Genomic DNA, 17787 nt, shown 5'->3' with positions numbered 1-17787 from the left:
TTCTCTCCCCCCAACTCCCTCCAACAACAAGTAATTATGTTAAACATGTGCAATTTTTCTATACATCCACACTTATTGTGTTGCACAAGAAAAAATCAGATCAAAAAGGAAAAAAAAAAACAAGAAAGAAAACAAAATGCAAGCAAACAACAACAAAAAGTGAAAATACTATGTTGTGATTCAGTTCCCACACACAGTCCCCATAACAAGATCTTTGGAACTGGCCTGAATCACCTTGCTGTTGAAAAGAGCCATGTCCAGCAGCACCGATCATTGTATAATCTTGCTATTGCTGTGTTCTACTCACTTCACTTAGCATCAGTTCAAGTAAGACTGTGAGACTCTTTAAACTGAATCTTTGGGGAATGCTTTTGCTCTTCCAGCCTTTCAGACGGGCAGAGGCACTAGGAGTAGTGATGAAGTGTGAATTACTAAAGTGGATGAATGCTGAATTTCCCAGTGATGATCTTTTCCTGGATCATGGTAGTGGATGTCAAATTCAAGTAGTATCAATTTGGGAACTCTACAGAGGATGGATTGGAGATTGAAGTCTGGAAACAGAGAAACCAATTAGGAAATTGTTGAGGTAGAGTGGCAGTAGTGTGTCAAGAGATAAGATGTATTTGAGAAATGTCTTGGAAGTAGAATGAATGAAACAAGCATTTATTAAGCTCAGGCTATATGTCAAACATTGTAATGATTCCAGAGACTTAAAGACAAAAATGAACAGTCCATATTAACAGTTCCTGCTCTCAAGGAACTTAGGTGTCTGTGTGTGTGTGTGTGTGTGTGTGTGTGTGTGTGTGTGCAACATATAGATAAATGCATATTGAATAAACCTAGGGAGAGCACTAACAATCAGGGAATTAGGAAAGAGTTCATATAGAAGGTAGCATTTTTCCTGAATCTTGAAGAAAGTACAATAAACAATGAGATGAAAGTAAGAGAGAATATTTCAGGCATGGGGGGTGGCCAGCAGGTAGAGGAGAGAGTGCTGTCAGTGACTTAATAGCAAGAAGCCAGGTTGGCACAGTAGCATTTTGTTTGATAAACCTGACTCCACTTAGTGAGAGAAAAACTCACTATTTGACAAAAAATTCTGGGAAAACTGGATAGCCATCTGGTAGAAATTTGGTATATAACTGTTAACCAAAAATAACATTAACACTTCACTTAACATACTAAGATAAGCTCTGAATGAATACATCATGTAACTATGAAAAGTCATATCATAGATTACTGGAGCAAGGAAGAAATTGTCTTTCAGATTTATGAACAGAGTAAGAATTCATGACCAAATGTGTTAGAGAAGACCATACAAAGCAAAATAGAAAATTTTCATGACATAAAATTTAAAAATCTTTGCCCAAATTAAATCCAAGGTAGTTAAAATTATAAGGTACATCGTTAATTAAAAATATTTTTACATCAAATTTTTTTTTGGATAATGTTCTCATATCCAAGAACTAATTGAAAATTTTAAGATTAAGTGCCATTCTCCAATAGGTGGAATGATCATAGAATAGAAACAGTTTTTAAAAATTAAATTAATTTTTAATTAATTAATTAAAATTAATATTAAATTAAAATTTAAAATTAAATTCAAATAACTCAAGTTCAATTTTAGTTCCTCTCATCTGCTTCTGCCCTTCTTTGGAAAAAAAAAAGAGGGAAAAAAACATAACCTCAAAGAAAATATATGTAGTCAAATAAAATAGATTCTTACATTGGCAATGTCCAAATATATATATATCAGCCTGCATTCTGTTCTATCTATAACCTCTCCTTTCATCAAACAGGCAGCATGTTTTATCATGAGTCCTCTGGAATTATGGCTGGTCATTTTATTGATCAGAGTTCTAAATCTTTCAAAGGTGTTTTTCTTCACAATATTGCTGTTTTGTTCTCCTGGTTCTATTCACTTGATCCTATATAAGTTCATACAAGTTTTCCAAGTGTCTCTGAAACTGTCCACTTCCATCATTTTTTACAGTATAATAGTATTCCATCATATTCATATGCCACAATTTATTCACCCATTCCCCAATTGATGAACATTCTTCAGCTGCCATTCGTTGCCACCACAAAGAAAACTACTATAAATATTTTGTACATATAACGCCAGTTCCTCTTTGTTTAATTTCTTTAGTAGTGGTATCACTGGGTCAAAGGGTATGTATAATTTAATAACTTTTGAAGCATTGTTCCAAATTGTTTTTCAGGATTCCTGGACCAATTAAGAGCTCTAGTAATAATGCATTAATGTACTAGTTTTCCCATAGCACTTTTAGTATTTGTCATTTTTTTTTACTTAATAATTTTTTATTATATATATATTTTTATAATATTATCCTTTGTATTCATTTTTCCAAATTATCCCCCCCTCCCTCTATTCCCTCCCCCCGATGACAGGCCATCCCATACATTTTACATGTGTTACAATATAGTCTAGGTACAATACATGTGTGTGAATACCATTTTCTTGTTACACAATAAACATTAGATTCCGAAGGTACATGCAACCTGGGCAGACAGATATTAGTGCTAACAATTTACATTCACTTCCCAGTGTTTCTTCTCTGGGTGTAGCTACCTCTGTCCATCATTGATCAACTGGAAGTGAGTTGGTTTTTCTTTATGTTGAAGATTTCCACTTCCATCAGAATACATCCTCATACAGTATTGTTGTTGAAGTGTACAGTGATCTTCTGGTTCTGCTCATTTCACTCAGCATCAGTTGATTTAAGTCTCTCCAGGCCTCTCTGTATTCCTCCTGCTGGTCATTTCTTACAGAGCAATAATATTCCATAACCTTCATATACCATAATTTACCCAACCATTCTCCAACTGATGGACATACATTCATCTTCCAGTTTCTAGCTACAACAAAAAGAGCTGCCACAAACATTTTGGCACATATATGTCTCTTTCCGCTCTTTAGTATTTCTTTGGGATATAATCCCAGTAGTAGCGCTGCTGGGTCAAAGGGTATGCACAGTTTGATAACTTTTTGGGCATAATTCCAGATTGCTCTCCAGAATGGCTGGATTCTTTCGCAACTCCACCAGCAATGTATTAGTGTCCCAGATTCCCCACATCCCCTCCAACATTCATCATTATTTGTTCCTGTCATCTTAGCCAATCTGACAGGTGTGTAGTGGTATCTCAGAGTTGTCTTAATTTGCATTTCTCTGATCAGTAGTGATTTGGAACACTCTTTCATGTGAGTGGATATAGTTTCAATTTCTTCCTCTGAGAATTGTCTGTTCATATCCTTTGACCATTTATCAATTGGAGTAATTTCTCCTTTTTTGTCAACTTTTCCAATCTAATGGGCTGTTTTAATGTTCATTTTTCTAATTATTAGTGTCACTAATTTTATATATCTTTTGATAGATTGGATTTCTTTCTTTGGGAAAAAAAGAACATTTTCAAAGGAAGAAATGCAGGCTATGAAAAAATGTTCTAAATCACTAATAGAGAAATGTAAATTAAAGACACTTTAAAGATTGAAGATGAGAAACTTACCTCCTGCCAGTGAGGTTATGAACTTAAAATGATGAAAAAAATTAAGATTTTTGAACATGGCCTTTATAAGAATTTGTTTTCGTTAGACTATACATTTGTGTAATGAAACCTTTATTACTTGAAGACCAAAAAAAGATATTTGTAACCATTGTAACCATACATGTAACAATTTTCATTAGAGCTTTCCAAAGGCTTTAGTCCTGTTAATATCATAGAAAAATGAATGGTTCATAGCTTTTAATTTGTAATTATAATTTGTATAATTTTAGAATATGAATCTTCTGCCTTTGTTCCTTTCTACTAAAACTACATTTCTCTTCTTGTTCCAGAAAGTAAAAATCACTAACAACTATGTAGAATAATTAGTCACTTCTGGGACTTTTTATTTAAGGAGTTAATTTTTAAAAATTAAAATAGTTAAAAAATTGTTATTTATGAAAAATTATTTTCAGATCATGTGCTGTACTTTGTTAAAAATTGCTATTGCTATTTCTTGCAGCTACTAAAGGAGATACTCTGAGTATTATATATTTGGTTCATATAGTTAACTAATTTAATGTGATTCTTTTTTTTTTTAAATTAAAAAAATTTTTTTTAACATTCATTTTTTTGTTTTGAATTTTAAATTGTCTTTTTTTCCTCTAACACCGACTCAGTCCATTGAGACGATAAGCAATATGATATCTATCATTTAATATGATTCTAAGAATATTTATTTATACTAATTTTTTTTTTCAAAAAATTAGGTCTGCTTGGCACACTAAAGTATACAGGAAGGAGAACAACATATAATGAAGCTGCAGAAGTAAAGACTAGATTATGAAGGACTTAAAAAGTCAAAAAGAATACTTTATATTTGATTTTCAAGACATTTAGAGCCTAAGGAGTTTGAGTAGGAGAGTGATATGTGTAGACTTATGCTTAATGAAAAATGACTTTGGAAACTATATGGAGGATGAATTGGGATGGGAAGAAACATGAGAGCCACAGAAACTATTAGGACTCCTTTGCAATGATTCAGGGGATAGGTACTGAGGGTCTGAACTAAGGTGATAGCTGTGTGAGTAATGAGGTGACACATACAAAGAAATGTTCTGGAAGTAGAAATAGCAAGATTTGTCAACTTACTGCATATGTGGAAGAAGGATAAGGAATAGAGGAAGAGTACCGAATCAAGGATAATGCTATCCCAGATTGCAGTCCTGAGAGACTGGAAGCATCAAACATTTAATAAGCATTTACTGTACTAAGTGCTGAAGATACAAAGAAAAAGTAAAAACTTATCTGCCTTCACAGATATTTACATTCTAAAGATTTGTAGTGTTCTAGATAGAAACAGGGAAGTTTGATAGAGGGATGGATCTTAGGGAAAAATAATGAACTCTTTTACATATTGAGATCTTGAGCTATAGAATATCTAGTTTAGTGTTTAGTAGACAAACATCGATGTGAGAATGAAACTGTGGGTAGAGATGAGGTTGGATATGTAGATTTGGGAGTTATCTGCATATAGATGTAATTGAATTCATGGAAGCAGGTGAAATAATCGATATAAAAGAGGTTGAGGCCTTATACAGACTTAGCTGATGATTCTGAAAAGGAAACAAAGGGAATTTTTTTTTAAGATAGGAAAAGATATATTTTATTTTTTTCAATTACATGTAAAGATAAATTTCAACATTCATTTTTATAAGATTTTAAATTCCAAATTTTTCTGCTTCTTTCCTTCTTTCCCTCTTTCCAAGACATCAAGCAATTTGAAATGGGCTACACATATTGCCACATTAATCAGGATATGAATGAATAAACAAACCAAAAGGGAAAAATCACACACACACACACACACACACACACACACACACACACACACACACAATCAAAAAATAAAACTAGTATTCCTTGATCTGCATTTTGACTCCATAGTTCTTTCTCTGGATGTGGATAGCATTTTCCATCATAAGTCTTGGAATTGCCTTGGATCATTGTATTGATGAGAAGAATTAAGTCAATCATAGTTGATCATAGCACAATGTTGTTTTTACTGTATACAGTGTTTTTCTGGTTGTGCTCACTTCACTTAGTAATGGTTCATGCAAGTCTTTCCAGGTTTATAAAAACAATTTTTAACCTTCATTTTTTATAGTTTTGAATTCCAAATTCTCTTCCATTCTCCCCATTCCATTCATTGAGAATGTGAACAATTAGACAATGGTAGTACATGTGTAGTGTTACAAAATATATTAACAGATTAGCCATGTTGGGAAAGAAAACAGACAATCCCTTTTCCCCAAGAAAAATATAGAAAGTAATACAAACAAAAAACTCAACCCAATATGCTTCAATCTGCTTTTAATTTCCATAGATTCTTTCTTTGGAAGTAGATAGCATTTTTCATCTTAGGTCAAGAAGGATAATTTTTTGCATTTAAAAAGTTTCCTTCTAAATCATCAAAAGATATGAATCTAGTAGTATGGTATTGGATTAGTTTAGTGCAATACCTGACAGATAATTGTAATGTTCTTCTCTAAAATATAATTTTCTCTGGGAGCAGGTTTCTTGGGGGACTTCTGGAGGAAGCCTTAGTTTCAGTTCAGAATAATAATCACCTCAAATGCAGCCAGGAGTTAAAGGCCAAATCCTTTATTGTTTTCTTTTAAGTCTTGTCTCCTTCCTTGGGCCCAGTTAGCTTTCTTAGAGGTCTATCTCTCTCCTTGGTTCCTGCTGCTAGTTTTTTGCCTCTGCCAGCTTCAGCCTCTCCTCCTCCAAATGTCTCCAGCCAGCACAAAGGTGGAAGTTGGAATGAATCTGACTCCACCTCTGAGAGGGGGCTTGTGGGTCTGGCCCTGAGAACTTCTTGCTTACATGCTGTACACTGAGTATACTGCAATCATTACATCGCTAGGAAACCATTATTTGTTGTAGGATTAAATGAATGCTAAATTAGATTTAACCATTGTCTCCTCTATTCCACTTAGTACCTTGTTTCAAGTTCTGGCCCATAACATCTCTTTGTAGGATCAGATCAATCATACTGAACCATGCTAAATTAGATAATTATTGTCTCTATAAATTCCACTGTCTTAGCACCTTGTAAGAATCATAACAAATAATAGGTACTTAATAAATGCTAATGGACTGGCAACTGACTGATTAGATGGACTTGAAGTTCCTTCCAAATCTTACTCCATAGTTTTATAAAATATTGATTTAGGTATCCCTATTTTCAACTATTCCTACCAAAGTTCCTCAGCACACTCTCCAGTCCCTTTTTTCCCCAATTCTAGGAACTATTTAAGCGGAATTTAAATTTATGTTAGCAATATTCATTGTTTCTTACTCTTCTGTTTCTCAGTTTTCTGTGCTTAGCTTTTGATCAATCAAAATAAGGTTCATGGAAGAGAGTATAGATTGCAAAAAAGAAAGATTAAGCAAGTATTTATAAATATTGTACTAAGCCCTAAGGACTATTCTTTGCCTTTAATTCTACACAAATGTTATTGAACAAAGGTAGAGAAAAATCACACAACTGTTCTGACTGGGATCCACTACAAATTTATGTTAATCTCAACTGGACCTTTACTAATTCTGGGCAATCCCACTATACTTCCCTTATCAACTCACTATCTATCTCTCTCTACAAGGACTCTGCCAAACCTTTTCATTCCAATCTCTTATGTCTCCTCCTTCCTTAATTTTTTCAGCTTCCTCACTTAAATCCAACTCACTTACATATTATGTCATCATTTCCCTGATGTCATGATTCTCTTTGAGACTGAAGGATAAGCATTACACACCTGTCAGATTGGCTAAGATGACAGGAACAAATAATGATGAATGTTGGAGGGGCTGTGGGAAAACTGGGACACTGATGCACTGTTGGTGGAGTTGTGAAAGAATCCAACCATTCTGGAGAGCAATCTGGAATTATGCCCAAAAAGTTATCAAAATGTGCATACCCTTTGACCCAGCCATACTACTACTGGGCTTATACCCCAAGGAACTACTAAAGAAGGGAAAGGGACCTGTATGTGCCAAAATGTTTGTGGCAGCCCTTTTCATAGTGGCTAGAAGCTGGAAGATGAATGGATGTCCATCAATTGGAGAATGGTTGGGTAAACTATGGTATATGAATGTTATGGAATATTATTGTTCTATAAGAAATGACCAACAGGAGAAATACAGAGAGGCTTGGAGAGACTTACATCAACTGATGCTGAGTGAAACGAGCAGAACCAGAAGATCATTATACACTTCAACAATGATACTGTACAAGGATGTATGCTGGTGGAAGTGGATTTCTTCAACATAGAGAAGAGCTAATCCAATTCCAATTGATTAATGATGGACAGAACCAGCTACATCCAGAAAAGGAACACTGGGAAATGAATGTAAACTGTTATTTTTACCTTCTGAATCCAATTCTTCCTGTGCAACAAAAAATTCGGTTCTACACACATAAATTATATCTAGAATATACTGTAATATATTTAACATATATAAGACTGCTTGCCATCTGGGGGAGGGGGTTGGGGGAGGAAGGGAAAAAATCTGAATAGAAGTAAGTGCAAGGGATAATGTTGTAAAAAATTACCCATGCATATGTACTGTCAAAAAATGTTATAATTATAAAATAAAATAAAAAAGTAAATAAATAAAATAAATAAATAAATAAATAAATAAATAAAAAAGAGACTGAAGGATAAGCAACAACAATTACATCTTTAATTCCTTTTCTGCTGACAACTTTCCTATTATCTACAACCTTTTTCTAAAAGCAGTACCTTTTGCTCAGTCCTCATCTCTGCCTTGATACTCTCCTTAGGTTTTTGATGTACTGCTTTCTTCTGCTTCTCCACTCAGTCCTCAATCCTCATCCAACTCAAGCCCTCTAACTCTAGAAGTCCTTCAGACCCAGAACAGAGGTCTCCTTCTCTTCTCCCTCTAAAGTATTTCACTTAATAATCTCATCAATTCCCATGGATTTAATTATCATCTTTAAACTGGTTATTTTCAAATCTACCTATCTGCCTAATCTTCAATGAAAGAAGTTCTAAAACATATTTAAGGAAAATTAAGATCAGAAAGATCATTATCAAGAAAATATTTGGTCCACAAGCATGTGGTGCTATGAAAGAAGCTGATTAAATTCTGTACTGTTTCTGGCATTTGGAAATTTAAGATTTAAAATAGAAAGTGTTAGAATAGAACTGTATCTTAAAAAGACACACACATGGGCATTATCTAAAGTTAATCTAAAAAAATCTAATTAACCCTCAAAATGTTTAAAGAAAACCAACAAAGCATATTAACAACATATGTAAATAGTCCCATAATCACTTCCTATATAGGCAAAAATGAAAAATAGAGAAATTATTTGGATAATCTAAACTCAAAACACAAACAACCCTAAATTTCAATTTTTCCTCATTATGTTTTCTGGCTTTCATCAGTCATATAATTGCTTTAACATTCTCTTTTTCAAATTATCTAAATGTGGAGTATTTTTTCGCCAAAAAATACAAGAGGAAAGATAAGAACATAAAGGTACTTACATAGCATTCTACCATTAGTAGATCTTATGTCAATATCCTTTTCTAAGACTTTGTCTAACCTCATTATCTCATAATGTGCATTACCATTAATATTTATCAAACACCCCACTATAAAAAGGTACTCATTGTTGGTAGCTGGTTAGAACAGTGGGCTAGATCAAATGAGTCCAAGGTGACAAGTTTTCATTCTTTGTAGTTTAATTTGCTTTGTGCCATGGACACAAACTAGCCCCCACGCCACACCAGTTCATTTTTTGTGTGCCATTGATGACAAGGGGAACTAACTAACAGAGTGTGAATGAATTAATGTGATTACATCACTATTATTGGAAATAGGAATTCAAAGAGAATGCTTTGCTGACATTGGGTTTGCAGCATCATTAAATTAGAAGGATAGCACATTATTATTCATTGAAGTGGTTGGCTCTTTTATCTGGGGACCATTAGGCTTTTGAGGTAATGTTCTATCTATTAGCTAACCCATTGGTTTTTGTTGAATTTTTTTTTAAATTGATTATTATAAGATGATTCTAATCATAGGCTGTTTTAAGGAAGCATGGTGGTGCAGTGGAAAGAATGCTGTCTGTGGAATCAAAGAATCTCTGTGATTTTGAGGAAGCCACTTAACTTTTCTAGGTCTCAATTTTTTCATCTGCAAAATGAGGCTGAATAGAGGCATGTTTTCTAGGAATAAGGAGCTGATGGTTCCAATATGGAGTAATATAGATAGTTCTCAGTTCTACATTTTAGAAATTATAGGACCACAGATGGTGAAGATTATTCAGAGATGCAAAATAGGATGGTGAAAGGCTTTAAATTCACTTTAGACACATACATACACACACACAAACACACATGAGAAATAATTCATTTGAACTCCTACTCTATTCCAATCAGTATTAACCAATTTGATAGAATCATATTAAAGGAATCATATTAAAGTTTTGTATATAAAGTCCTAGATCTGTGAGCTGCAGATTCTAACTTTATTTGCTTAACTATAGGAAGTTAACTAAAGATCCTCCACTCTTGTTTTGCTTTGTCATGGGGACCAAGCCCAGGATGACAATTTCAGGGAAAGTCCCCCAAAATATTTTTGTACCTCCAGACCAATCTCTTGTTAAAGAGGAGCAGGTGATCATTGACTGTGATAGCTTCTACCATTTAATAGGGGCAAGTGACCATCTTATGACCATTTAGATCCCTGACTGTGATAGCTTCCTCCTGCCCAAACCAAGGAGAAGCCTGTCCAACTTGTGATCCTAATGATATATTATTTTACTTATTTTAGTTTATGCATCATATGTCAATCAATGAAATTATTCTTATTTGGTACAGCTGTTCTTGAGTAACTGGATATCTAGTCCTACAAAAATGGAGCAATGAAAGAAGGAAGTATCTCAGATCATGAGGAAGATCTGAAGTCTACTTTATTAGAAGGGACCATTGACTCAGAGTTCTGCCTCAATCTCTTTATTGCAGGTGAGATAATTTTAATCCCCTTCATATATATATATATATATATATATATATATATATATATATATATATCCCCAAACTTCACATATACAAAAATAATACATTAAAAAGATTATTTTATGGAGAACTCACACAGGGTAAGTACTCACAAGGGATAAGAAAAAGCAATATAAAGACACTCTCAAGATCTCTCTTAAGAATTTTAGAATTGATTGAATAATGTGGAAGATACTGGCACAGGACCATACAACATGGAGTGCCCCATCAGAGAAGATGCTGTGCTCTATGAGCACAGCAGAATTGAATTAATTCAGAAAAAGCATGAGATGAACAAAGTTAGAGAAGCCACTCCAAATGTTCATAGTGTTTATGTCTGACCTGTGGCAGAGCATTCTGAGCTCTTATTCATCTGATCTGCCACAATTGGACACATTGTAACTCAACTCTAACATAATGTCTTTTGGTCCTCTTTGAAAATAAAGGACAACAACCAACTAACTAGACAACTATATATTATATAATACACAACATATACATCACATATACTACATATACATCTTGACCCCTCAGGACAGAAAGAGGAAGAATATAAAGAAAAACTTAACAATTAGAATTTATAAGTATATTTTGTGCTGTTTTGGGAAGTAGAGTTAATCCTCATTAGAGGTTTTTTAAGCAAAAAGGATGACTATTTATAGGGTATGTTGAAGAAAGAATTTTAGGTCAGGCTTGTAAAATATCTTACTAAGGATTCTTGGATCAGATAACCTCTGAAGTATCTTCTGAGATTCTGGGATTTATCTTTATTTTTAATACTTGTCCATATTTTTAAGTAGTTACTGTAGTCAGGATTGCTTCAAGTATCTTATCTTTATTTATTTATGTACTTATCTATCTATTTGTTTGCTTATTTATTTATTCATTATAGCTTTTTATTTACAAGATATATGCATGAGTAATTTTTCAGCAACGACTCTTGCAAAATCTTCTCTTCATACTTTTCCCCTTCTTCCCTCCACCTCCTCCCCTAGATGACAGGTAGACTAAGACAACTTCATGTGTCTTATATTTGACATCCCTACATTAATTATATGGGCTAAGTGGTACAGTGGATAGAGGGCCAGACCTAGAGTCAAGAAAATTCAGCTTCTTAAGTTCAAATTCCAAGTTCATCAGCTATGTGACTCTGGGCAAATCACTTGAACCTATTTGCCTCCATTTTTTTCATATGTAAAATGAGCTGGAGAAGGAAATGGCAAGATACTCCAGTATCTTTGTCAAGAAAATCTCAGATAGAGTCACAAAGAGTCGGACATGATCAATAACAATGATAAGGAAAAAAATTTAAGAAAAAACAATTTTCCCAGTATATGCCAGAGCATATACCATATGCTACATTTATATGATTATTTTCTTAATGCTAGTTTTGCCATTTCCCAAATTAGGTTAATCATAGTATAACTTATGATGGTTATTCAAGTGTAAACATGGTAACAAAGTCTTTTTTTTTCTTTAGAAAACACTTATTGTTACTGAGACAGTTAAGGGACTTGGAAGGAGTAAAGCAACAGGAAATATTCTCTTCCTCAATTCTGATCCTCCCAGAGGGCAACCAACAACACCCTTACCTCCTAAAGTGAAAGAAATGAAAGAATCCCAAGAAGGAAGGTGATGATTGAGAGAGAGGAATTTAAATAAGAGATATAGAGTAAGGAGGACCCCTAAATCTTTGGGAATGGACTACGTATTCTTTGCACTTGTTGAACCAGACTTGGTCTCCAAAGGCAGAAATAGAAGCAGAAATGAAGCAATTGTAGCTCACTTGTTCATAAAGTTTTTTTTTTTTTTTTAATTTTTATTTTATTTTATAATTATAACATTTTTTTGACAGTACATATGCATGGGTAATTTTTTACAACATTATCCCTTGCACTTACTTCTATTCAGATTTTTTCCCTTCCTCCCCCAACCCCCTCCCCCAGATGGCAAGCAGTCTTATATATGTTAAATATATTACAGTATATTCTAGATACAATATATGTGTGTAGAACCGAATTTTTTGTTGCACAGGAAGAATTGGATTCAGAAGGTAAAAATAACAGTTTACATTCATTTCCCAGTGTTCCTTTTCTGGATGTATCTGGTTCTGTCCATCATTAATCAATTGGAATTGGATTAGCTCTTCTCTATGTTGAAGAAATCCACTTCCATCAGCATACATCCTCGTACAGTATCATTGTTGAAGTGTATAATGATCTTCTGCTTCTGCTCGTTTCACTCAGCATCAGTTGATGTAAGTCTCTCCAAGCCTCTCTGTATTTCTCCTGTTGATCATTTCTTATAGAACAATAATATTCCATAACATTCATATACCATAGTTTACCCAACCATTCTCCAATTGATGGACATCCATTCATTTTCCAGCTTCTAGCCACTATGAAAAGGGCTGCCACAAACATTTTGGCACATACAGGGCCCTTTCCCTTCTTTAGTAGTTCCTTGGGGTATAAGCCCAGTAGTAGTATGGCTGGGTCAAAGGGTATGCACATTTTGATAACTTTTTGGGCATAATTCCAGATTGCTCTCCAGAATGGTTGGATTCGTTCACAACTCCACCAACAATGCAACAGTGTCCCAGTTTTCCCACAGCCCCTCCAACATTCATCGTTATTTGTTCCTGTCATCTTAGCCAATCTGACAGGTGTGTAATGATACCTCAGAGTTGTCTTAATTTTCATTTCTCTGATCAATAGTGATTTGGAACTCTCTTTCATATGAGTGGAAATAGTTTTAATTTCATCATCTGAAAATTGTCTGTTCATATCCTTTGACCATTTATCAATTGGAGAATGGCTTGATTTCTTATAAATTAAAGTCAATTCTCTGTATATTTTGGAGATGAGGCCTTTATCAGAACCTTTAACTGTAAAAATGTTTTCCCAATTTGTTACTTCCCTTCTAATCTTGTTTGCATTAGTTTTGTTTGTGCAGAAACTTTTTAATTTGGTGTAATCAAAATGTTCTATTTTGTGATCAATAATGGTCTCTAGTTCTCCCTTGGACACAAACTCCTTCCTCCTCCACAAGTCTGAGAGGTAAACCATCCCATGTTCCTCCAATTTATTTATGATTTCGTTCTTTATGCCTAAATCTTGGACCCATTTTGATCTAATCTTAGTATGTGGTGTTAAATGTGGGTCCATGCCTAGTTTCTGCCATACTAATTTCCAGTTTTCCCAGCAGTTTTTGTCAAATAATGAATTCTTATCCCAAAATTTGGGATCTTTGGGTTTGTCAAAGATTAGATTGCTATTTTTATTCACTATCTTGCCCTGTAAACCTAACCTATGCCACTGATCAACTAGTCTATTTCTTAGCCAATACCAAATGGTTTTGGTGATTGTTGCTTTATAATATAGCTTTAAATCAGGTACACTTAGACCACCTTCCTCTGACTTTTTTTTCATTAGTTCCCTTGCAATTCTCGACCTTTTATTCTTCCATATGAATTTTGTTGTTATTTTTTCTAGGTCATTAAAATAGTTTCTTGGGAGTCTGATTGGTATAGCACTAAATAAATAGATTAGTTTGGGGAGTATTGTCATCTTTATTATATTCGCTCGGCCTATCCAAGAACACTGAATGTCTTTCCAATTATTTAAATCTGACTTAATTTTTGTGGCAAATGTTTTGTAATTTTGCTCATATAATTCCTGACTCTCCTTTGGTAGATATATTCCCAAATATTTTATACTATCGACTGTTATTTTGAATGGAATTTCTCTTTGTATCTCTTGCTGTTGGATTGTGTTGGTAATGTATAAAAATCCTAAGGATTTATGTGGATTTATTTTGTATCCTGCGACTTTGCTAAAATTCTGAATTATTTCTACTAGCTTTTTAGCAGAGTCTTTGGGGTTCTCTAAGTATACCATCATGTCATCTGCGAAAAGTGACAATTTGATTTCTTCATTTCCTACTCTAATTCCTTGGATCTCTTTCTCGGCTCTTATTGCCAAGGCTAGAGTTTCTAGTACTATATTGAATAGTAATGGTGATAGTGGGCAACCTTGTTTCACTCCTGATCTTACAGGGAAAGGTTCTAGTTTATCACCATTACATATGATGTTTACTGAAGGTTTTAAATATATGCTCCTTATTATTTTAAGGAATAGTCCATTTATTCCTATACTCTCAAGCGTTTTTAGTAGGAATGGATGTTGGATTTTATCAAATGCCTTTTCTGCATCTATTGAGATGATCATATGGTTTTTATTAATTTGATTATTAATATGGTCAATTATACTAATAGTTTTCCTAATATTAAACCAGCCCTGCATTCCTGGTATAAATCCCACTTGATCATAGTGTATTATCCTGGGGATGATTTTCTGAAGTCTATTTGCTAATATCTTATTTAAGATTTTAGTATCAATATTCATTAAGGAAATTGGTCTATAGTTTTCTTTCTCAGTTTTCGATCTACCTGGTTTAGGTATCAGTACCATGTCTGTGTCATAGAAGGAATTTGGTAGGACTCCTTCAATCCCTATTTTTTCAAATAGTTTACATAGCATTGGAGTTAGTTGTTCTTTAAATGTTTGGTAGAATTCACCTGTAAATCCATCTGGTCCTGGGGACTTTTTCTTAGGAAGTTGGTTAATAGCTTGGTCTATTTCTTTTTCTGAGATGGGACTATTTAGACTACTTACTTCTTCCTCTGTTAATCTGGGCAAGCTATATTTTTGAAGGTATCTTCCATTTCATTTAAGTTATCGAATTTATCAGCATAAAGTTGAGCAAAGTAGCTCCTAACTATTGTTCTAATTTCCTCTTCATTAGTGGTGAGTTCACCCTTTTCATTTTCAAGACTATCAATTTGCTTTTTCTCTTTCCTTTTTTTAATCAGGTTTACTAAGGGTTTGTCTATTTTGTTGGTTTTTTTCATAAAACCAACTCTTAGTTTTATTAATTAATTCAATAGTTTTTTTACTTTCAATTTTATTAATCTCACCTTTTATTTTTTGAATTTCAAGTTTTGTGTTTGTCTGGGGGTTTTTAATTTGTTCCTTTTCTAGCAATTTGAGTTGTAAGCCCAATTCGTTGGCCCTCTCTTTCTCTATTTTATGCAAGTAGGCCTGTAGAGATATAAAACTTCCCCTTATTACTGCTTTGGCTGTATCCCACACATTTTGGTATGATGTCTCATTATTGTCATTTTCTTGGATGAAGTTATTAATTATGTCTATGATTTGCTGTTTTACCCAATCATTCTTTAGTATAAGATTATTTAGTTTCCAATTATTTTTTGGTCTATTTTCCCCTGGCTTTTTATTAAATGTTATTTTGATTGCATTATGGTCTGAAAAGGATGCATTTACTATTTCTGCCTTACTGCATTTGATTTTGAGGTTTTTATGCCCTAGTATATGATCAATTTTTGTATAGGTTCCATGAACTGCTGAGAAGAAAGTGTATTCCTTTCTGTCCCCATTTAGCTTTCGCCAAAGATCTATCATATCAAACTTTTCTAGTATTCTATTTACCTCTTTGACTTCTTTCCTATTTATTTTGTGGTTTGATTTATCTAATTCTGAGAGTGCAAGGTTGAGATCTCCCGCTATTATAGTTTTGCTATCTATTTCCTCTTGCAGCTCTCTTAATTTCTCTTTTAAGAATTTAGATGCTGCACCACTTGGTGCATACATGTTTAATATTGATACTGCTTCACTATTGATGCTTCCCTTTAGCAGGATATAATGCCCTTCCTTATCTCTTTTAATTAGATCAATTTTTGTTTTTGCTTGATCTGAGATGAGGATGGCTACTCCTGCTTTTTTGGTTTTGCCTGAAGCATAATAGATTCTGCTCCACCCTTTTACTTTTAGTTTGAATGTCTCGTCCTGTTTCAGGTGTGTTTCCTGTAAACAACATATAGTAGGATTCTGACTTTTAATCCAGTCTGCTAACTGCTTCCTCTTTATGAGGCAGTTTGCCCCATTCACATTTATGGTTAGAAGGACTAATTCTATATTGCTTGCCATCCTATTAACCCCTGCTTATGCTTTTCCCCTTTCCTTCCCTTTTACCCTCCTATCCAGTATTAAACTGGTAAACACCACTTGCTTTTCACAGCCCTCCCTTTTTAGGATCCCTCCCCCACCTTAAAGATCCTCCCCTTATTTTACCCCTTTTCCTCGAAATTACTGTATTCCCTTCCCCTTAGCTTACTCCTTCCCTTTCACTTTTCAATGAAGTGGAAGAAGTTTCACCATAAATCGAATATGTCTATTGATACATGCTATGTTCATCTCCCTCCTTTCTTTCTCTCAGATATAATAGGTTACCTTTGCCTCTTCATGAGATGTAGTACCACCACTTTACACTTTTTTATGATATAATCTCCTTTCCACCTCTAGTTTCTAAGACAAATTGTACATATGTTCTTTACATATTTTTTTGACAGAAGTATAGTTCTCAAGATTTCTTTTTACCTTTTTAGAAATCTCTTGAGTTCTGTATTTGAAGATCAAACCTTTTATGTAGGTCTGGTTTTTTCATCAAAAATAGATGGAATTCATTTATTTCGTTAAATGTCCATCTTCTTCCCTGGAAAACGATGCTCATTCTTGCTGGGTAAGTTATTCTTGGCTGCATACCAAGTTCCTTAGCTTTTCGGAATATCATGTTCCAGGCCCTGCGTTCTTTTAATGTGGACGCTGCTAGATCCTGGGTTATCCTTATTGTGGATCCTCCATATCTGAATTGTTTTTTTCTAGCAGCTTCCAATATCTTTTCCTTTGTCTGATGGTTCTTGAACTTGGCCACTATATTTCTTGGCGTTTTGATTTTAGGGTCCCTTTCAGTAGGTGATCGATGAATTTTTTCAATGTCTATTTTACCCTCTGTTTCCAAAACATCTGGGCAGTTCTCTTTGATAATTTCCTCGAAAATGGTGTCCAAGCTCTTTTTTTCCTCCCATTTTTCAGGGAGTCCAATTATTCTCAAATTGTCTCTCCTGGATCTGTTTTCCAGGTCTGTTGTCTTTCTGGTAAGGTACTTGACATTCTTTTCAATTGTTTCATTTCTCTGGTTTTGCTTGACTCCCTCTTGGTTTCTCCTTGAGTCATTCATTTCTACTTGTTCCAGTCTGATTTTCAATGATGTATTTTCTTCACTCACTTTTTTTATATCTCTTTGTAATTGTCCAATTGAATTTTTATCTTCT

The 17787-nt window shown here is 34.0% G+C and overlaps 1 long non-coding RNA gene across 1 annotated transcript in view; it reads left to right on the top strand.

Annotated features, from left to right (window-relative positions):
• LOC141541235 (uncharacterized) overlaps positions 1 to 17787 on the top strand; it is a 48606-nt gene that overhangs the window by 1446 nt on the left and 29373 nt on the right. The window contains exon 2 of the long non-coding RNA XR_012481703.1: positions 10419 to 10562. This is a non-coding gene — a long non-coding RNA (uncharacterized LOC141541235). The remainder of the gene's footprint in view (positions 1 to 10418; positions 10563 to 17787) is intronic.

Source organism: Sminthopsis crassicaudata, chromosome 4, assembly GCF_048593235.1.
Source record: "Sminthopsis crassicaudata isolate SCR6 chromosome 4, ASM4859323v1, whole genome shotgun sequence".
NCBI lineage: Eukaryota > Metazoa > Chordata > Mammalia > Dasyuromorphia > Dasyuridae > Sminthopsis > Sminthopsis crassicaudata.
The sequence above is the reverse complement of the archived record's forward strand: the minus strand, read 5'-3'. Positions and strand labels throughout refer to the sequence as shown.